Source organism: Equus przewalskii, chromosome 2 (assembly GCF_037783145.1).
Source record: "Equus przewalskii isolate Varuska chromosome 2, EquPr2, whole genome shotgun sequence".
Classification (NCBI taxonomy): domain Eukaryota; kingdom Metazoa; phylum Chordata; class Mammalia; order Perissodactyla; family Equidae; genus Equus; species Equus przewalskii.
In genome coordinates, this window is record NC_091832.1 from 108,360,352 (window position 1) to 108,382,702 (window position 22,351).

At 41.2% G+C, this 22,351-nt stretch overlaps 1 protein-coding gene and 1 long non-coding RNA gene across 3 annotated transcripts in view; one reads left to right on the forward strand and one right to left on the reverse strand.

Annotated features, from left to right (window-relative positions):
• The window catches only part of LOC139081828 (uncharacterized), an 86,642-nt gene extending 74,111 nt beyond the window's left edge, over positions 1 to 12,531 (forward strand). The window contains exons 3-4 of the long non-coding RNA XR_011537239.1: positions 7,046 to 7,230; positions 11,222 to 12,531. This is a non-coding gene — a long non-coding RNA (uncharacterized lncRNA). The remainder of the gene's footprint in view (positions 1 to 7,045; positions 7,231 to 11,221) is intronic.
• Positions 1 to 22,351, reverse strand: part of SYNPO2 (synaptopodin 2) — a 160,714-nt gene that overhangs the window by 52,757 nt on the left and 85,606 nt on the right. The gene's annotated exons all lie outside the window — the stretch shown is intronic.

Genomic DNA, 22,351 nt, shown 5'->3' on the forward strand with positions numbered 1-22,351 from the left:
CAAAAATAAAATATTACAACCATTGTAAAGAAAATTAAAAAAATAAACAACCAGCATGTTTCCTTTGGAATTACCTAAGATTCAATTCATTATTTATATACAGCTATCGGTGATGCTCACTAGCTCTTTAATTTGTGAGTTTCTTCTTTTGTTATTGACATTTTTTGATAGGATAAGTACCTCAAATTGTGAGGCTATCACATTTTTTTTTTCCCAAAATGCATTCCTTTATTTTCCTCATAAGGTAACGATTGTTTATAATCTAAAAACTTGGCGGTCACATGGTTTCTCTTAGTAAGGCCAAGGCTTCCATGAGCATTCCTGGTGCCTACAGCCCAACACATAGTCCTGGGGTTTCAGGTAGTAAAGCTACCTTCACAGCCAGAAGTTTCCTTGATGCTTGAGTTGAACACAAATTTACCAGATAATTTGTATGCTAGTAAAGGACCTCTATAGTCCATCTGTGTTCCTAAGAGTGTTAGTTGTACTTCCTTTTCGATGAACACTCTGACTCCATCTTGAACAATTTCTTCATCAGAATCTCCTTTTGTGGTCAAATATTATAAAGTATACGAAAGGCAGTGGTAAGGACACCGACTTTCACACCCTCATGTTCAGGCTCATTTTTAAGAAGTCTCGTGTTGTTTATCGCTGATGGCGTCAGGGTGCGTGCGGCCCGGCTGGGCTGCTGCTTCCCCTTCCCCCCATCTCACAGCTTCCTCTTGCTAAGGAAGTCAACGTCTTTGGCTTTCTGGTACCCCAGTGTCTCTGGCTAAAGCTCCGAGGACACCCCAGCTTCTCTCCATGGAGATGCATTGAGCGAATGCACTTTTTTTGTTGTACTATTAAACGGTTTTTTCTCTTTGCAGAATATAATAGTAATAGTTGCTAATGGGCCAATTGGATATAAGTGTTCCTAGACTAGCTTGGTGTTAATGCTATTTCAAAGCAATTATTTAGTTATTCTCAGCAATGCTATTTGTACATATTGTTTTTCAAAGATAGATATTTATTTGTCATTTTAAAACTTTCCTCGGTTATACAGAAAGGAATTTTTTTACTGAAGTTATGATAATTTACAACATTATGAAATTTCAGTTGTACATTATTATTTGTCAGTCAGCATATAGGTGCACCTCTTCACTCTTTGTGCCCACGCCCCACCCCCTTCCCCCTGGAATCCACTAAATAGTTCTCTTTGTCCACGTGTTTGTTCATCCTCCACAGATGAGTGAAATCATACAGTCTTTGTCTTTTTTTGTCTGGCTTACTTTGCTTAACATCATACCCTCGAGGTCCATCCATGTTGTTATGAATGGGACAATTTTTTCATTTTTTATGGCTGAGTAGTATTCCAATATGTATATATATATATATATATATATATATATATATAAATATACCACATCTTCTTTATTCATTCATCAGTCGATGGGCACTTAGGTTGCTTCCATGTCTTGGTTGTTGTGAATAATGCTACAATGAACATAGAGGTGCATAAATCTCTTTGAATTGCTGATTTCAAGTTCTTTGGATAAATACCTAGCAGTGGGATAGCTGGGTCATACGGTATTTCTATTTTTAGTTTTTGAGAAATCTCTATACTGTTAAGAAAGGAAATTTTTAACAGTTTATACAAACAAGCAGACCTGGTAACGTTGACTCCTAAGTCAGGAACAGAGAAAGCCAAGAAGCAACACAATTTGTGATACAGAATTCCCTCAGAAATTTGTGGGAATAGTTCCCTCTTGAAGTAAGAATGAAGACAGGGATGAAAACAGGAAGACAAGTTCAAAGTCTGTTTAAGAAGACTTTAGAGGGGCCACCCCCATGGCCGAGTGGTTAAGTTCATACGCTCTGCTTTGGCGGCCCAGGGGTTCACCAGTTTGGTTCCTGGGCGTGGACATAGCACAGCTTGTCAGGCCATGCTGGGGTTGGGTCCCACATAGCACAACCAGAGGCACTCACAACTAGAATATACAACTATGTACTGTGGGGCTTTGGGGGGGAGAAGAAAATAAAAAGAAGATTGGCAACAGATGTTAGCTCAGGTGTCAATCTTTAAAAAAGAAAAAGAAAAGAAGAAGACATTAGAACACCATAATTCCATTTCCCATTCCCCAAGGGCAAGCAAATGTCCTTTACTCCCCCGAAAGGACACCAGGCAGAGTTGAGGGAGGGTGTACCATATGGAAAACAGGGGCTTAAATGAAAGATTGACCACTAGATCTTGAGGTGGCTCCTCCCAGCCCTCCTGCCATCTGGGCCCCTGGAACTCTGGCAGCTGCACTTTATACTCTTCTGGAAGAAGATTGGAGGTTCCTGATCAGCCAGTCAATAAAAATAGTAATAACAGGGCTTCTCCAAAAAATGGCCCAGCTTGATCACCCTGCAGTAAGCAGAAAGCCAAGGAAATCGGCCTTCTAATTGAAAGGGAAGCCTCTATTGTAAAAGACAGAGACCAAAACAAGCAAAAAGCAAGTATGGAGACTATGCTGGGCCAGGACAACATCAACAAACGTCATCACTATTGTCTCCAGAGAGATTCGAAGTTTGGGAGACGAAACAGGATGATACAGAAAAGGTTGAGAAAGACTCTTAGCAATTAAAAGTAGATCAGCAGAAATGAATAGCTCAATAGAGAATCTGGAACACAATGTTGAGGAAATTTTCTCGAGTCTCCTAGAACCTAACAGGTTTAAATAGTAAGACAAAGAGATGAAAATAGAAGGAAAAAGCTAAGAAAATTAGAAAATGTGTGTAAATTGTCCAATGTCTGAATGACAGAAATTTCAGAATGAGAAAACAGAGAAAATGAGAGAAATGAATCATCAAATAAACAATTCAAGAACATTTCTCATAATCAAGGGACAAGTTTTTCTAGATTAAAAAGGCCCACATAATAGATAAAAGTATACCCAAACCAAGACACATCATAGTGAATTTCACAAAAAGATCTTATAAGTTTCCAACAGAAAAAGTTACATACAAGGGATGAAAAATACAAATGGCTTTGAACTTCTCAAGAACAACAATGGAAGCTAAAACATAGACTAATACCTTCAAATTCTGAGACAATATTTCCCGCTTAGAACACTACACCTGGATAAATGATCAATTAAATGTGAGTATAGAATAAAGATGCTATCAAATATACTACTCAAAAGGGAGCTCTCATACGCTGCTGGTAGGAGTGCAAACTGGTGCAGCCACTATGGAAAACAGAAATAGAGCTTTCTCAAAAAATTAAGAATAGAACTACCATACGATCCAGCTATTCCACTGCTGGGTATTTATCCAAAGAACATGAAAACACAAATTCATAAAGACATATGCACCCCTATGTTCCTTGCAGCATTATTCATAATAGCCAAGACCTGGAAGCAACCTAGGTGCCCGCCATGGGAAGAATGGATAAAAAAGATGTGGTATATACACAATGGAGTACTACTCAGCCGTAAAAAGGATGAAATCTTGCCGTCTATGACAACATGGATGGACCTCGAGGGTATTATGCTAAGAGAAATAAGTCAGAGGGAGAAAGTCAAATGCCATATCATCTCACTCATAAATAGAAGATACAACAACAGCAACAACAACAAACAAACATACAGAGATAGAGACTGGACTGGTGGTTATGAGAGGGGAAGCGGGGAGGGGGAGGGTGAAAGGGATGACTAAGCACGTGTGTGTGGTGATGGATTGTAATTAGTCTTTGGGTGGTGAGCATGATGTAGTCTACACAGAAATCGAAATATAATGATGTACACCTGAAATTTGTGTGATGTTATAAACCAATGTTACTGCAATAAAGAAAAGATTAGCCATAAATAAAGTACCCAAGTTAAAATGAAAAAAAACAAATATAAGGTATTTTTTATTTATTAGAATTATATATATATACACACACACACTAGATCTCAGAAAATCTAGTTCTCATCACCCTTTCTTATGAAGCAACTGGAGGAAGAGTGCCATGAAAATGAAGAAGAAAACCAAGAAAAGGGAAGACATGGGATCTAGGAAATAGGGAATCAACTCAAGAGAGAGGACAGAGGAATCATTAGGATGATTAAGAAGCGAGATTGCAGAAACCAGGCAGGCACCTGGCAAAGAGAGCCACCAGTCCAAGTTAGAACAGGTCAGAAGACTCTAGGGAAGCTGTCTCTGAAACAGATGATAGTCACTGAGTTCCTGATTTGTTTTAAAATATCAGGGGGATTATTTAGACACATGGAGAGAGTTTGTAAATAAATTAATGACTAATACTTAGAAAACTAAAAAGGAAAAACAGCTGTTAATTCTAAGGTGGAAAAAAATTGTACAACAAAGGAAAAATTACTCATAGCACACAACATGGCTTAGCTTCGTAATCTAAGCACTGAATATTGATTCAATCAAAGTATCACACAATTATACTAGGAAGATCGAGTCGGAGCAAAGGGGAAGTATGTGAGCTTGAGGCAAGGAATAGGGAGGGGTAACAGAGCCGTATCTTCATTTTCCATGGTGGGAAGCCAATGGACAATGTCTACAACTAAAAACCAAATAAAATAAAGAAATAGCAGAAGAAGTGTGTATTTTAGAAATAAGAAGGAAAATAGCCAAAGGTAAGAAAGTTGCCTTTGGAAAATCCAGCACTGATAGCTTTCATCATAAGTCTTGTAGAATTATTTGACTCTTTCCACTAGGTGCATGTAACTGATAAAGATTAAAAACTGAACTTAAAAAAGTATCATGACTTTCTTCCAAAGTTTTACATTTTTAATATTCTGGTTCCTAAGTTTACTGGATTTGAGTAACTGGTGAATCTAAACTTTGTGTAAATTAAAGTTGTCTTGATTTACTCAAAATTCTACTGTAGAACATTAAATAATCTATGGGCTTTGTGGGCATGAAACATTAGCCACTTGCCTAATTCTTCAGTGAACAAATAAATGAGTATCTAGTCAAGGAAAACATCAAATTGCTGTTTTTATTTCAGTGTCTGTCCATAACCTACAAGCCAGTATCAAAACATGAGTATATATAAATATATAAATAGAAGAAGCTATTTTCTTGTCTCTCTTCCCCTTTTTTTTCTGGTCAATTGATCCATTCTTCCTTCCATAACTTCCTACATGGAAGGACCATAGGGCCAGGATGCTACAAGACTTCAAGGGGCACCCATTACATTAGATATAGGTTAATGACATCCCCGACGGGGCACAAAGTCAAGGAGAAAAGAAATGGTGGATATAAAATGGGAGGGATTTTTGACCTCTTGAGAGGAAAGTGTGAGGGTAGAAAGAAAACCAGCGTGGAATGAAAATTCTACAATGGAGACCACAAATAAAACTCCACTTCACTCCACTCATTTGAAACCCTAGACCTAACAGACTTGTGTCCCAGTGAATGACTTCAGAGTTTTGGTTCTTAGAGACTTTCTAGACTTATGTCCCTGTAGAAGTTGAGAGAGAAGGAAGGCAGGCAGGAAGGAAGGAAGGAAGAAAGACAAGAAGACACAGACCCTCTGTGCAGATGATACAACTGAATTCTAAAAAGTACAACTAAATGTTTCGATTTGTTCAGCTTGCTGATCTCTGCTTCCTCTCCCTCCTGTCCACCTCGCTTCTCCTTTCTCCTGGAGTCCAGCCCTGGCAACTCAAGCAGTGATGAGGTCATAGGCTTCAAAATATGGCCATGGTATGAAGGCAGCAGCACAAATTTTCAAACAGCATTTCAGCACCACACCACAGTGCTGAAAGGGAACCTTGTGTAATATGAGCAACTATGAGCTCGTGCTATTTTATTAATCCAGGGCAGTGAACCCAGGGGTTGCATTACCTGTGTGTGTGTGTCTTCTGCAGTCTCCTGTTTTATATGGTAGTCATCAAGAAGCCATCCTCTTCCAGACATGCGAAAGGCAAAGTGGAGATAACTAGGTATTAACCCTAACTCTGGGGTTCTCACCTATTAGCAAGGACTTTGACATTAAACGCCAAGAAAGGCTGAAATGAGAATGACGTCCTCTGACATCCTCTTCTTCTAGACTCAGCCTCTGCATGTGTTTCTTGCTCCTTATCACCTCATTAAGTCACCAAACCTTACTACCTGGGAGGAAAGATTGATGGAGTGATAATTGGCAGCTCTCTTGTGACACTGCAGCCAGAGCTCTCTCATTTGCTTACTAAAGGAGCCTTGCTTTTCCTGCAGGTAGATCCATTATCTGAACTTCCTTTCTGTTTAACAGGCCAGTCTCCAAAGCTCCTTAACTTTTCCCTTCTCAGGTTCTGTAGATGAAAAATAACTTCTTGGGCCAGAACATGGTAATATCTAACATCTCTACTTCGCTTTGAAACCTTTAAAAGATATCAGGCAACAGTGAAAACATTGAAGATAGTAGTAAATTAGAAGAAAATTCTCCTCTATGTTTAGAATCTACCCTATGTTTCCCAGAATGTCCATCTTGTCTTCAAATCTGATTTTTCCTTCAGAGCCCAGATCAAACGGCTGCTCCTCACTGGAGCCCCTCCCCTGATCACCCCCCTTTACCCTCCAGGCAGAAATATCGGTAGTCTAGGAACTCACTAAAAATGACTCTGAATTTCTCTTCTGGCATTTATAATTACATTTAACGATTAGAGAACACGTTGTCGCCACTTCTAAACTGAATCTTCATGAAAACAGAAAGCTTGTTTTAAGCTCCTTCTTATCCCACATGGTAAATCACTAATCACAACATCCACAGCTAAACCGCTTGCTACACACACGCTAACTCTAATCCTCACAACAGTCCTGAGCGCAAGGGCTGGGAAGCCCATTTTGCAGAAGAAGAAACTAAGTCTCTGAGGTGAGGAGGCTTGCCCAAGATCACACTGTCAGTAAGTGGCCAGCATTTCACTGAACCTGTCATTTTATCCCTAACCTGTCCTCTTCATACTCTTCAATTAGACAGAAAGAACAAAAAAAAAAAAAAAAAAAAAAGGAAAGGAGGGAAGAAGGGAGGGAGGAAAGAAAAAGTTTAAAATCTCAGACTTTTACCCATTTATTTAATACTTCACAGACTCCCAGAGTTGTAGAGTTGTGAGAAATTGAAGAAATCAACAAAGTCATCCTCTACTTTTTACACCGAGGACAACAGAGACCAGAGAGGTTAAGATCCCTGTTCAAGGTTGCACAGGCAGTGACGCAGCTGGGACGAATGCAGACCACAAGGATCCTCACGCCCACTCCAAAGTTCCTTTCTCAGTAAGGTGTACCTTTTGAACCATGCACTAAAACATCAAGACACTTAAAACAGGATAGCAGCTAGCGGACATTAAGTGTATTTCTCTAAACTTTCGTTTACTAAAGTCCTCTGGCTGCTAAGAAGCAAGAATTACAATTTTTAAAAGTTTTCTTGAATAATTTCCCCCCAAACACGTGGGAAAATATCTAAAATATATAAGATGACATAATTCTCTTTTGTTGGTTCACCCAAAATGAAATATTAGCCTTTAAAATGCGCTTCGCTGCTGTGTCGTCATAACAATACAAACAGTGAATGCTTCGTCCATGAGCAACTTGCTAAATTCATACTTTTGAACAGCACAAAGGCAGCAAGTTTAGAACATGACCAAGCCAGTGAGGTGTGGGTATTAAAAACACATATTTTTAGAGTCAAGTTCAGGACCTTGTAATTTTCCCCAACTAACTGATACATACTTTCAGAAAAACGTGACTAGGACCATGGGCAGTTAACCGAGTCACAGATGACGCCCAAAGCAGAAGGGTGTGCTGTTATAGCTCCACCCCGACCCCATCAGAACCCTAATGCTATCTCCTCCAGGAAGCTCCTCTTCTTTCTCAGTTCCTCTCCTCCTCCCCTCAGCACTGTAGCAGGAATCAGCGACATCTAAGATCTCAGAAATAAAGGAAAGAGGGTTGCCTCAGAGAGTTAATTCTAAGATCAACAGTCACAGATGACAACAGCAATTTTCACAGTAACTTTAGAAAAATGGACTGAGCACAGGCGAGACTAGCCTAATGGAAGGTATTACCATATCTAAGGAGAGAATGTGTCTTTCAGAGGGGGTTGTCCAGAAACAGACACGAGGAAAGGGTAGGAGACAAGCAGTGCCCGTAAGAGCTGCATCCAGAAGAGGGGTCTCCAGACCAAGGATGGCTCTGCACATGACAGGTGCATTTCAACTCACAGGTGAGCTAAGCAGGCACCACAGTTCAGCCTTTCAACTCACACTCTGCTCCGACGCACACTCACAAACCCAGCTTTATAGAATAACTTGGTTTCTAAGGGAAGATGCAGCGCCAGCCGGAAGATGCAAGTCTTCTTGTCAAGATGCCTTTTCCCTCTCTCTAAAGAAAGACATCGGAATTCCAGTTCACCCTCTGGCTTCTTTGTCTTCAGGTAGCATGAGTTAGCATCCCCAGATTGCGTTACTGCTTGAACCATGACAAGATTGTTTTAGAATCTGTGTAATTGAGGGTCAGGCACTGGACTCTGCTAAATTCACAAAGGTCCGGACACCTTTGAGAGACCTTTTATCAAGCCAGTCAGTCAAACGTTCCCTACCTTATCATATCTTCTTTCAAATTTCAGTCAAGATTTATCGACTTCTCTGCCCACCAACAGACATTCACTGAGCTCTCTTTCTCTTAGGGCATATCTCATGCCTTGTGCTATATTTCTTTTTATCTTACAAAAAAGTGTCTCTCTCTCCTGGAGAGCAGGTGGTTTTGTTTTGTTTATTCAACCACTGTCTTTTGGGTGTCAATGTAGAAATGAATCAGATATAGTCATGTCCTCTATGTGCCCAGGCTAGTAGGGGGCCAGATGAACACAAGTTATACACGTGGCAAAGGCAGTAATAAAAGCATGTAAAAAGAGCAGACATATTGCAACAGAGGAGAGAGGAACCATGTCGGGAAGTCCCCCTAGAGGAGGTGATATCTGAGACAGATTTTGGGAAATAAATAAAATTTCACCAAGAAGACCAGAAAGGGGAAGAGCATTCAAAGCCAAGGGAAAAACACATGCAAAGGCAAAAAAGTGTGAAATGACCTGGGAACCAAACACAGCTCATATTATGAAGATGTGAAGCACAAGAAAGAGAGTCATGTGAAACATGAGGCTGCACAGGTGGAGAGAGGACAAAAAGTGTGTCCCACATGGAGTTTGGACTTTCCATGGCAGTTGACAGGAGCCAGCAAAGGCTTTCAATGACAAAAGAGGTTGGTTCAGATTTGTGGTTAGAAAGACATCTTTAGTACCACTGTGGACAAGGGAAGGGAGACAGGTGAGACAGAGAAAAGCAAAGTTAGATAGATAAACAGGTGATTAGACAGACAGACAGACAAACAGACAGAGATAGATGATGAAAGAAGGCATTTGGAAAGTCAAGACCAGCATTGATCAATAGAAATATAATATGAACCACAAATGTAAGCCATATGTGTAAATTTTCTAGTAGCCATGTTAAAAACAAAAGAGAAACAGGTGAAATTAATTGTAATATATATTTGTTTCAATATATCCAAAATGCTATCCTTTCAACATGCATCAATATAAAAAATTACTAATGAGATAGTTTACATTCTTCTTTCATCATAAGTCTTGGAAATCTGATGTGTATTTTATACTTGTAGTGCATTTCAATTCAAAGTAGCCACAGTTCAAGCGTTCAATAGCCACATGTGGCTGGTGGCTACCATATTGGACAGCACAGGTTCAGACAACAAATGATGAGGCAGTGACTCGTGTAGGAAAGAGAAGGATGTGACACATTTATAGTATATTTTAAGATGAATTTGTCAGAAATTGGGATTGATTTGTGTCAACGATGAAACACTGGTTGAATATAAAGTTTTCTAGCTTGGAAAATCTTGCTGGATGACAATTCCATTAGCTGAGCCAGAGAAGCAAGTTTAGGGAAAATGAGATGATGAGTTTGTTTGGGACTTTTGAATTTGAAGTGTGCGTGGGACATCATGCCAAGGGGATATAATAATACCAACAGCATACACCACACAATGCTTCTGTGTTCCAAGAACTCTTCTAAGTGCTTTCTGTGTATGAATACATTGAATCCTCAAAACAACACTGTGAGATAGGTCCTACTACGTGCCCCACTTTACAGATGAAAACACTGATGTACAGAGAGAATAAGGCATTTGACCCAGGTCTCACTGTTATCAGCTGTCAAGTGGCAGAGCACAGATTTAAACCAGGCCGGCTGGTTCCAGAGTCAAAGCTTACAATAGCACATTGTACAGCCACTCTAAAGGCAGTGCCCATGGAATCAGACAAACCTGGGTTCAAATAACTCCTCCTTCACTTATGAATTGTGTGACTTTGAGCAAGGTTATTAATCATTGGATTTCAGTTTTCTCATCTATAAAATGGGACTAATATGTGTAACCCATGGGGTTGTTGAGAGCAATGACTGGCACAATGTATATAAAATTTTCATCGCAGCAATAGGTACACAACAAATAGTAAATAGTAGCTACTGCTACTATTACATCCATTGGGCTTGGAGCTCAATACAGAGCTCCAAGTTGGGATATATACTTCCCTTCAAATACCTAACACAGGATCTACCTGAGTCCTGTCTTTTCAAGAAATGACTCTGGTTCATTACAAAGGCATACTTAAAGAACTTCATGGATGAGAGCTATATGCTGGGATCATCCTGCATCAACAGCTAAAACAGTCACAGGCACTAAGATCATGAGACAGCACAGCCGAGTGGTCACGGCACTTAGATGCTCTGGAGAACTGCATTGGAAATAAAAGTCTTGCTCTTACCCTCAAAGAATCTCAAAGAACAGACTGAATAAATCATGAGAACACATTTTTTTTGCATGCAATTTTAATAGTTAGTAATAAAAAAATAATCAACACAAATTATTTATCAGACAAGGGTCTATGGTTATCTGGTTAAAATCCAAGAAAATTTAATCATACGGTCTAGGTTTAACACATCACCCATCCAGATAATCTCTTTCTCGTATAGGTAGGCATTTAGATAAGAAAATAAAAGATGAAATTAAATAAATTAAATAACCAAGAACCATAAACAGAGGGCATCTTGCTCTACAAACGCCGGCATTTTTAACTTTAGATTTCCAACATGTTCATGGTAATTACGTGTCATTTCCTGCCAAGCTTATGGTCATGTGATGTAAGTTTGCATTGCAATTAGCTTTGTCTTTTACAAAACACTCTGCTTTTTTCTAGATCATGAGATGCTGGGTGCAGAACCTTTTGAACAATTTTAAAGAAGACTTCAGCAACCAATTAGCACTCAAACTCTTATCATCCCCCAGTTCATACACGGAATCAAGTGCTCATATTGATCCATCCAATCCAATTGCCATTCCATCCCTTAACTCTCTAAATTCCATTTAGGTCATAGGTCTCCTTTTTCAAATCAGGGCTAAATTAATAACACAATGCTCTGCATGCCTAACTCATCTGATTCTTCTCATCTCAGGCTCTGTCCGGAGGCCCGCCTACAAAAGACTCTCCTCTACAAGATGTTCAAGTGGGCCACATACCTGGCTTGCCCAACAGGCACAGCAGATGAGTAACAAGTGTGTTTATAGATTTTGTGGCGCTCCAGCTGTCGCTGATGTCAGTGTTTTCTGCTAAAATTGGTGTATTTTTGGCTATCAGCTTCATGCCCTGGGCAGTTCAGACATCGCCAGCAGGCCCAGTGGTCCAAGGAGGCCACACTTCAGAGAAAAAAATTAGATTCTTTGTGGGCATAAATTTACGTATCAGAAGGTTGCCTAATAAGGTAGTAATGACTGCCCCGGAGGCCTCCTAGAAGAACCAAATGTTTAGCGACAATAAAAGGAAACGTTAATTAGCTCAAGGACAAGGCATGGGAGTGGAGACCATGTCCCTCCCAATTGCTGCATAAGACCAGGTAAAGCATTAACTCACTGTGGGCTTCCACCTCTGTAAGTCCAGGCATTGAACTTGCCATGTTCTCAACCCATCTGAACATAAATGAACATTCATTTGAGACTCCTTTACAACTTGGAAAATTCAGAATAATATTTCAAATGCAAAAATATGTATCTCATATATATGGGGAAGAAAAAGTGTGGGGAGGGAGAAAAGACCTCAAAACAGTTAAACAGGTTCTCAAACATCTAGAAACACTTTACTAAGCTTTAGATTACGTAGGAGAAAACCTATGTCATGGGAGTGGGTGGACTCAGAGATTTGTATGATAAAGGAACTGTGCTTGAAGAGAAAAATGGAGGAAGGAGGGAGACTGCTGGCTTATAGACAAGTATTCAGCAAGCGGATGGATCCAAGAGGTGAGTGGTGAGTTGTTAGAAGATGTCAGAAATTCGTGCAGACATGTTAACAAGCTGCACTTTACGAATTGATCCAATGGAATATGTTTTCCTCTGAATTTTAAACCAAACTAAATCAAGGAAGCCTCATAAAATGAGGTAAATTTGTCTAAAGGAAAAATTTCCAAAGAAACTTCAACCCATTAAAATTATGTTTCTCTACAATGGGCAATCCTACATGCTCTATGGCGTTTACTGTTTCATTTCCACCTTGTAAAGGAATTTTTCTTCTTAAACAGAATGTACACACACACAGACTCACACACACAATTCCCATTTGGCTTCCTGTTTTCAGTCTCTTTCTTCTTTAATTAATTCTGCAAATCAGTGTCAAATGGATTATTAAATACTTCTCTCATGTCGCTTTACTATTCAAGGACTAACACTGACTTCCCATTAACTCTTAGATCCACTCTGCTTAGTTTTAGTAGTTTTCCTAAGAAGATGAACCTAGCTTGGCCTGACCACCTGCTCAGGGTCCAGAGTGGATGATGCCCTCTCTAGTCAGAACCAGAGTTCCTTCCGGATAACAGAACATGCCACAGATCTGAGCAGCAAGACAAGCTGAAGCCATGCAGAGGAGTCAGGATCCAAAAATTGGAAAACACTTAAGAAAGCACTATTAGTGGGAGGGCTTAGAGACAGGCTTGGAAGTTTGGCTCGGGTTGCCGAGCCAGATCAGGAGTTCAAACCTAAGAGGCCACAGCAAGACCAAGTGACAATAATTCCAGATCAAGTGCATTTATGCGGTTGTTGGTGGTGAGTAGGTCATGGGGAGGGGTCAGGAATGGGGAGAGGAGTCCTAAGCAATGGCCTAGAACAGCCCATCTCAAAGTGTGGTTCAAGGACCTTGGTGGGGCGGGGGAGTCCTTGAGACCCTTCCAGAGGGTCCATGAGGTCAAGACTATTTCATAACAATGGGAAAGCACTATTTGCCCTTTTCACTCTCATGCGTGTAGAGGGGAGTTTTGCAGAGTCTACATGATACACGAGGCCACCATCATTCTGGTGGCTAAGGGGAGGTGTGCCTCCCAAACTGGAGACCTCATTGCCAACCTTGACTCTTCCGTGCCCTCATCCCATATCTCAGCACATCCCATTGCTTCTACCTCAGGATTGTCTCTTGGATCTGTCCTCCCCACCATTGCCTTACTTCAGTCCTCGCTCAGACGGTTTTACCAGCCCTGCCTCCTCTCCAATCTTTTCACTTTCAATCCATTCTCCACACTAACCCAATCAAGTCCTACATCCACACTCCCACATGAAAACCTGTGCAGAGTCTTGCTTATGACAGAACTAAATCTAAATGTCTTTACTTCTCATACAAGCGAGATGCTCCACAATCTGACCCCCGTCTACCTCCCTAGCACCACCTCCTGCACCTTCTCCCTCACCCCACTCCTTCCTCCAGCCTGGAGTACAGCCGCAGTGAAGTTCTCTTGAGCCTTAGGACACGCCAGACTCTTCTGTGACTCTATGCCTTTGCACATGCTGTTTCTCTGGAATAAACTCCCTGACTCCTTTTTTGTTGAACTGCATTAAACGCTATCCTCTCTTTTTTTTTTTTTTTTTTACTGCCATTTGTCACCATATGCATAAGCCCTTTTATCCCTTTTGCTCTCCACCTTCCCCCTTCCCCTCTGGTAACCACCAACCTATTATCTGTGTCTATGTGTTTGTTTGTGGTTGTTGTTGTGTTTTAATCTTAAGAAATTGGCACCTGAACTAACATCTGTTGCCAATCTTTTTTCTTCTTCTTCTTACTCTCCCCAAAGCCCCCAAGTACAGAGTTGTGTATTCTAGTTGTAGGTCCTTGTGGTTGTGCTATGTGGGACACCACCTCAGCACAGCTTGATGAGCGGTGCTAGGTCCATGCCCAGGATCCTAACCTGCGAAACCCTGGCCCGCCAAAGTGGAGCATGTAAACTTAACCCCTCAGCTGTGGGGTTGGCCCCTGTTGTTGTTGTTTTTTATCTTCCACAAATGAGTGAAATCAAATGGTATTTCGCTTTCCCTGTCTGACTTATTTTGCTTAGTATAATGTCTTCAAGGTCCATCCATATTGTCACAAATGGCAAGATTTCATCTTTTTTATGGCTGAGTAGTATTCCGGTGTGCGTGTGTGTGTGTGTGTGTGTGTGTGTGTGTGTGTGTATTTCACATCTATATTCATTCACCCATTGATGGACACTTAGGTTGTTTCAAGTGTTGGCTATTGTGAATAATGCTACAATGAACATAAGGGTGCAAATACCTTTTCAAGTTAGTGTTTTCATGCTCTTTGGGTAAATATCCAGAAGTGGAATAGCTGGATCATATGGTAGTTGTATTTATAATTTTGGGGGGAATCTCCATACTGTTTCCCATAGTGGCTGCATCAGTTTACATTCCTACCAGCAGTGTATGAGAGTTCCCTTTTCTCCACATCCTCTACAACACTTGCTATTTCTTGTCTTTTTAATCATAGGCTCTCCCTTTTTTATTCTATTTTTCTTTCACTTGCTCAGCCAAGCCCTTCCCTGCTTCAGGGCAATTGTACATGCTATTTCTGCCTAGAATGTTCTTCCCTTCTCTCTTTGTATGGTTTGTTCCTTCTCATCCTTTGCTTCTTGGCTGATATCAGGCCAGACATCCTACCAACCCCTTTCTCTATAGGCACAGATATTAGAGCTACAGGGCCTCACGCTGGGCTCTGCCCAAGCACTGTTTAGGCTTCTCGGCAAAGGTCAATGGGTAAGGAGCCTCAACAGGCAACGTGCAACCTTCTCTCTCTCTTTCTCTCCCTTCTCTCTCCTCTCTTATTTTTTTTTCTCTCTCTCTAAAAGTCTAATCATTTCAGTCTTAAGCGTCTCCAAACTTTGATAGAGGCTTCAACTTGGAGGAAAATTTGTCTAGAGGAACTCTCAATGGGGGGTGATGATGAGCCACAGGTCTTGCAGTTCCCTTCCTGGATTAAAAAAAAAAATTAATAAGGTGGTAACACAAAAGAGTCATTGAATTGGCCCAGAGCCAGACTCTGAGAATGCACTTGATACCCTGGAACCAGCAATCTTGACTGTACAATTTTATCTTTACACACAGGGAGTTGATTTGGAAAGGCATCTTAGCCTGGCACGCGCTGCGTCGCAGGCTGCGTTAGCTTGGTGCTCCAGCCAGAAGGCTCCGGATACATTAGGAAGTCACGCTTCCCTGTCACCACCACCCGCCTCATACTTGGTGTCTCCATTTGTTCGGTTTTGGTCTGTCTCTTCCTCTGGCAGATGAGCTCCATGAAGTCCAGGGCCATGTCTATTTTGTTCACCATTGTGTCCCCAGCATCCAGCACAATATCTGGCGCATATAGTACTCTGTAAACATGTGCTGAATAAATGATTGAACAACGGACCTATTTATTCTTCAGATCAAGCAAAAATGTTCTATCCTAGGTGGAGGCTCCCCTCCCTTTCTCAGGCGGCTCTTGGCTCCTGCCTCTGAGCACCCATAACACTGCACACTCTGCTGTTACAGAGCAAAGGGGCAGACATTCTCTGAGGGTCCAGCACATGTACTGTGTCAGCTGTACTGTGTAACAGTTTTCATTTCATTCTTTCAACAATCCCAAGAGATAGATATTGTCACCCATTTACAGATGACGAACAGGCTCAAAAAATCCTAGTCATACAACCAATCATAGGTGGCAGAGCCTGTATTCAAAGATAGCTCTTTTTCCCTCTTTTGCAAAACCCTTTTTCATTAAATCACTCAGCCATATGGTTTTAAGCTCAATGTCATAATTTATCTGCTCCCAGGTTTGTGTCACCTTTGGAGACAGAGACATGCATATTCATCTTTGTATTCACAGCACGGAGCATGCCGCCTGCCATACCACATTCAACATCTGAATTGAAGAATACACGAACAAATAAATGTGGGTCTGTCCACTGATGGACAGGGCACTTACAGCCTCAAGGCCTCAGGGCTTGCTCTCAGGCACTCTCGGTATTGACCACACACTCCCTGGAGAGCTTCTGCCTGGGTCCCTGCCTGAGCACAAGTTGGGCCCCCTCCACCAAGCCCCTGACCCTTAATCCAACCGTTTGTTTCTTCTGTCTCTGCCACAAGATTCCCAGATGATGAGTGCATTTGGCTTATGTCTGCCTCATGGAGTATTTCTATCTCAGTGGTCAATGCAATACCACAGAGGCATGACTACATGACACACTCCTTTATTACTTGGAACATTAGCTACTTTTCTTTATTTGCAGCTGAAGTCACTGCTACCTATGACTGTCAGTCAGTCAACAAGGTGAGCCCATGACTCTGGCAGATTCTTTTGGGAAATCAAAAATAGCTGCTCTCTGTCTTCAGATGCTTTCAGGCTTGCTAGGGAGATATAATCTCAAATGAAACAGTTAGAGAATGGTACAAACAAGTTCCGAGTCATATGCCAATTTGAGTCACCGTCTGAGGCCCTGGCTGTCAGTCTAAGCTTGCCAAAGCCTTAGCTATTCCCATTTGCACTCCAGAAAGCTCTGCACATGCCGTTCACTCCACAGAAGCTGCCAATCGCCTCCCCGGCTATGGGCACAGGGTCTCACAGGCATAATCATGACCCAGGGCCTAGTGCTTCCAAATGTACTCAGAGTCTCCTGGCCACAGCGCCAGGCTAACACGGACCAGGCTAGGACACCTTTCCAAATCAACCCCATCATGTGTAAACATGAAATTATGCAGGTAAGATTGCTGGTCCCATGGCTTTAAAAGCATTCCCAAAGCCTTGCTCTAGCAGGATTCAATGACTCTTTTTCTGTGTGACCACTTTATTCATTTTTTTATCAAGGAAGGGAATGGCAAGATCTGCTGGTCTTCATCACCGCCATTGAGTGCTCTTCTAGAGAAGTTTTCATCAAAGTGGAACCTCCTGTCAAAGTTGGAAGCCCTTAAGACTGAAGTGATTAGACTTTGGGAGAGAGAGAAAAAGAAATTAGAAGAGGGAGAGAGAAAAAAAGAGAGAGAGAGAGAAGGGTGCACGTTGCCTATTGAGGCTCCTCAGCCACTGACCTCAGCAGAGATGCCTGCGGGTACTGGGGCAGAGCCCGCTGTGAGGCCCTGGAGCCCCAACAGCTGCGCTTACAGGGAAAGGGGCCCGGAGGTCTGGGTCTGGAACTCTTCATTATAACGCAAATTGAATTCCTTCCTTCTCCCCAAGTGAAAGCTAGGGTCATTTATTAATTTACACATAAAAGCCCAAATCCTTACAGATTTTCTTCAGAATAACTCATAGATAGAGAAAATATCGTTCGAGCTCTTCTAAAGGAAACACTAGATGTGCTCTCCAAAACTTCAGTTAGAAATAAACCAGAATCCAAATGTCCCGCCTTATAGTGTCCAAGCAAGTCTTATTTTTAGAATGAGGTGTCACTCAACCCGCTGTATAAGGCTGTGCGAGAAACCTCTGCTTTTAGGGAAGTCCCTGCTCTTCCCCGGAGCAGGACTGCTTCATTTCACATTTATATGCCTCTCCATTAATGTCCTCTTCCCATCCCCAGAAAGAAAAGCTTCTCTCTTAGTCTAAAGGATTTCTTAAAAACATGACAATGTGCAATATGAAAACCTAAAAAGAAAACTAAAACAAACCAAAGCGGAACAAATAGAACAAAAAGACATGCAGGTGGACATGCCCATAAATTAACATTAGAGATATTGACAGATAAATATAGTTTACACAGTATTTGCTCTAGCTGTTCAAATAGGATTAAAATAACTCTTCTCACGAAATCGAGTGTGAAAATTAAGGCAGCGTGTGTATAGTAGCAAAACCATTCTGTTATATTTGAGTTTGAACTCAAATTCACCCATTTAGTGGCTTGTGTGACCTTGGGGAAAAATAATAATGTTAGCTAATATTTATTAAGAAATGGTTACATGTCAGACACCGAGCTAACTACTTCACATGTTACATAACTTTTCTGAGTCATGTTCCTTTTCTGTAGAGTTATGACGCAAATATGTACCTTATAGGTTGTTGTGAAGAATTTGAAAAAGTATATAAAACACCTAGACGTGGAGTAAGTGACTATAAAAACGGATATTTTAAAAACAAAAATGGAACATAGTAACAGCACTGCTAGTATATTCAGAAAGCGATCGAGTGCTTACTCTACTCTTAGATGCATCAATATGAAGCGAAGAGCAGAGTCTAGAAGCAAAGATTCTGGTGTGTATTAAGTATTTTAATGAGTACAGAAAGTAAAGTTAAAAATAACTAAAGCAACATTATCTTCGAATCAGAGTGAAATTCCAAAGAATGAAAAGCATATTATTCAATTTCCCCTTGATGTTATTTGGGTGGGGCACTCTAAGTTACAAGAGAAAATAAATTTTATTGTAATCCTGGAAGAAAATTATTAGACTTTATTTCTTCATCTATTCCATCTTTAGTAACTTGTTCTGTGAACTGGATCTAGTCAATTATCTTTTTCCCACGTCCATTTAGATATCTATAATTAACTTATTAGAGATTCTATATATTTGCAGTTTCAGCTAGAACAATGATAATGACAATAAGATCTCCAGAGAAGACTTTGCTTGGCACAATTCAGCGAAACTGCAGTGGTTTTATTGAGTGAGAAGCAGAACACATTTGCAACACACATGAATGGACAATAACCATTCACTGGAATTTTCTGGCCCTTTCAGAGATTTGATAGGGGAAGTTGTTGAAAGCTTTAGGGGGCAATGTCAATAGCACATTGAGTAACGTTCTGTTTCCTGGTTCCTCTGATCCAGCCAGGGCATTTATTTAATGGCTAGATGAGATGGAAAAAGGAAGAGCATGTACAACATTCAGCCTGAAATAGAGAGTGGAACAATGTGGAGGTAAAATTACTGGTCAGAATCCCTCTCAGTAAAGGATGATGCTCCCTGGCACCCAACGTGGTTTAGACTAGTTCTAAATCCAGCCCCCTTGTAGTCTGGAGATGGTGGAAAGGGCCGCATGTGCCCATTATCACCTCTCAAACCTGGGATGGGGGGGATGTTTCCCATAGATACCTTTGTTACCACCAAAGCCAATCGAGATCAGGGTCAAGTTTTTGGGCTGCTTTTAAAAACATATGAAATTTAAGTAAGAAAGAGGGTCAAAAATGTTCAGATCTTATCCACGGTGGTTTTGTTCTGATGCTGATTCCCTACAGGTAACCTAAGATGGTTGAAATCTGATTTTCAAGACCCTGAATGACCTGGCAAAAGGTCGGATAACCTATAAGACACTCTTGGCACAGAAATTTCAGTTTGAGTTGACATTCTTAAACAAGCTGAACTTACTTTACTATCTTTGGTTCATAAAAAAGTAAGCTGGTAGAAAAGAGTAAACTGGGTTGAACAGTTTTGGTTATGGTTTCCACCATGACTGTTAGAAAATAAATGACAATATAAGTGTTAGTAAATGTAGTCAGTGGCACGAGAACATTCAGTCTGCCTATCAGTTTTGGAAAGGGGTACAGGGTTGGGGGCTGTGGAGCGGGTTTACATAATAATCTTAACCTACAAAAGGATTTCAAATTGTGGAAATGAAGGCCATTTATGCTGAGGGTAGGGGTTTAGAGTGTCTATGCATTGGCAGGGGAGAAGAAAAAGATTTCTTTCGTGGAGCCATATATTGTCTGCAGAATTTCTAATTTTAAATCAATGGAAGTCCAAGGAAAACCCCACAGAGTCAGAGGCGCGTCAAGCTAAGATTGCCAGACAGCTGGTCACGTTAGAGAAGCTGGCCTACCCTGTCCCTCTTACCTTCATTGAGGGCTGCAGAATTATGTAGTAAACTGATTGACTTACTGATTGACAAAATGGTTACTGGGGATGCCAAGTTGGATGACAGGGCTTTTAAAGTTAACTCTATTAATATGTTAGAGGCTTAGGCAAGTCTCAACATTTTCCTGCCTCAAGATCCTCATGTCTACAACAGAGAGATAATCACTTGCCTACAACAGTTACAGGAAAGAAGAGAAGACTGAAAAAGTCAAGATTATTGTTGAAGTCGGAAGCACCCCTCTGCAATCAAGAGATGCCAACACCAACCAACCTCTGCAGGGAATCAGAGCTTGACAGATCAGCTGTCAATGTCCTGAAAGGAGAGACAGAGGCGAGCCCTGTTCCAGGAGCACGAGGCACAGCCAGGCACACGGAGCAGGCTGCGCAACAGGGTGAAGGACTGGCAGAAGCTGAGGAACACAGCGCAGACAAGAGGGATTGGGCTGAAAACCTCAGGGCTTCTCTCTTCTAAAAGGTTCCCCCTGAACCCTGCTATGTCCTACTGGAGCAGAGGCTCGCAAAATCTACTATACACAAGGATCACTCAGTGTGCTCGCTTAAATTAGATTGCCAAACCCTACCCCCAGAGACTCTGGACCAGCAGGTCTCAGTTGGAGCCAAGGAATCTGCATTTTAGCAAGCACTCCAGGTGTTCCTGTAGTAGGTGGCCTAGGACTACATTTAGAGAAGGCCACATTTGGGAACCCATCAAGCTTTGCACTTCTTAATGGCAATGACAAACACCGGTGATGACACAAAGACACCGTTGAGCCTCATATCCAAACAGTTCAAAGTTTGAATTTTGCATTGTCTCAGGACCAATGACATTCAGAAACCATTTACTGAGAGCCTATTATGTGAAAAGCACTGAACTAAGGGGTGCAAAATACACAGCTAAGAACAGTCCCATCCACAGACAATTTCAAACCCAGGGTGACTTTGACAGGATCATCAAGGAAACCTACAGAAGAGAAGGAGGAGTTCTAAATGCTGAGATCTGGGAAAGCACTTCGGAAGTGGTGGCGTCTGAGGTGAAGCGGGAAGGGAGGTAGGCCTGCATCTGGTATGAAGTAGGGCACCTCAGGCAGAGGGCGTGGTTTAAACAAAGGCCTGGAAGCCTCAGAATGCAGAGTAAGGGCATGTGACCAGCTTGTGGAGTGTATTAGAGCAGACACAGAAAGCAGAGCAAAAAAGACTAGAGAGGTGAGCTGTGGCCACACCTTAGGGAGCTTTGAACAATAAGATGAAGTTCGATTTTGTTCTGAAGGCAACGTATGTAGGATTTTGAACAGAAGAATAACTGTAAAGGATATTTCATTTATTTTTTAAATTTAATAGGTAATACTTAATATTTAACAAACATTAATCTTAAAAGCTAAAATATTCATGGGGCACAAAATTTTAAAGGAATAAGATGGTATATAAATGTAAATTCCCCCCCCTTCCACACTTGTCCTCCAGGTATCTATTTTGGAGGTAACTAATGTTACCAGTTTCTTTTGTATGGGGAGGACTGTTTGGGAAAATAGCTAATGGCCAAATATTGGTTGGGCTGGAAAGGGGAAGAGAGAGATTAATGACAGAGACATCAGTTTGGTGATCATTTCAAAAGCCCAGGTGATGAAATGAAGGCTTGAAGTAGAGTAGTGTTACTGTGAATATGAGGGAGATTCTGAAAGCCCAGGTGATGAAATGAAGGCTTGAAGTAGAGTAGTGTTACTGTGAATATGAGGGAGATTCTGAAAGACATTTCATAATCCTTTACTCCCCATGTCCAATCAACTTACAAATGGCACAATAGAAGTCAAGGATGACGTTCTGTGAGACTTGAGGGATGGTAAGGAGGAGTTAGTTTGGGACAGGGAGATGGGGAGGCTGTGCAGGAAAGATGAGTTCTATTTTGGAAATGTTTGTTTGAAATACAGCACATAAAAGTGGACATGACAAATATTCCATTGGAAGGTCAGGTACATAGCTTGGAAGAGAAATAGATACTAGGGAGTCAAGGGCAGAGAGGTGGTAGTTAAAGCCATAAGATTAGATGAGCTTGGTAAAGGAGGGCACACAGAAGATCAAGGGGCTGATTACAGAAAAATTCCCACATTTAAGGGGGAAGTAGAAGAAGTGGGGCCAAAGAGATGGAGGAGAAGTGGTCAGAGAGTGAGTATGTGGGTTACTGATTCCAGGGGAAGAAAGAATTTCAAAG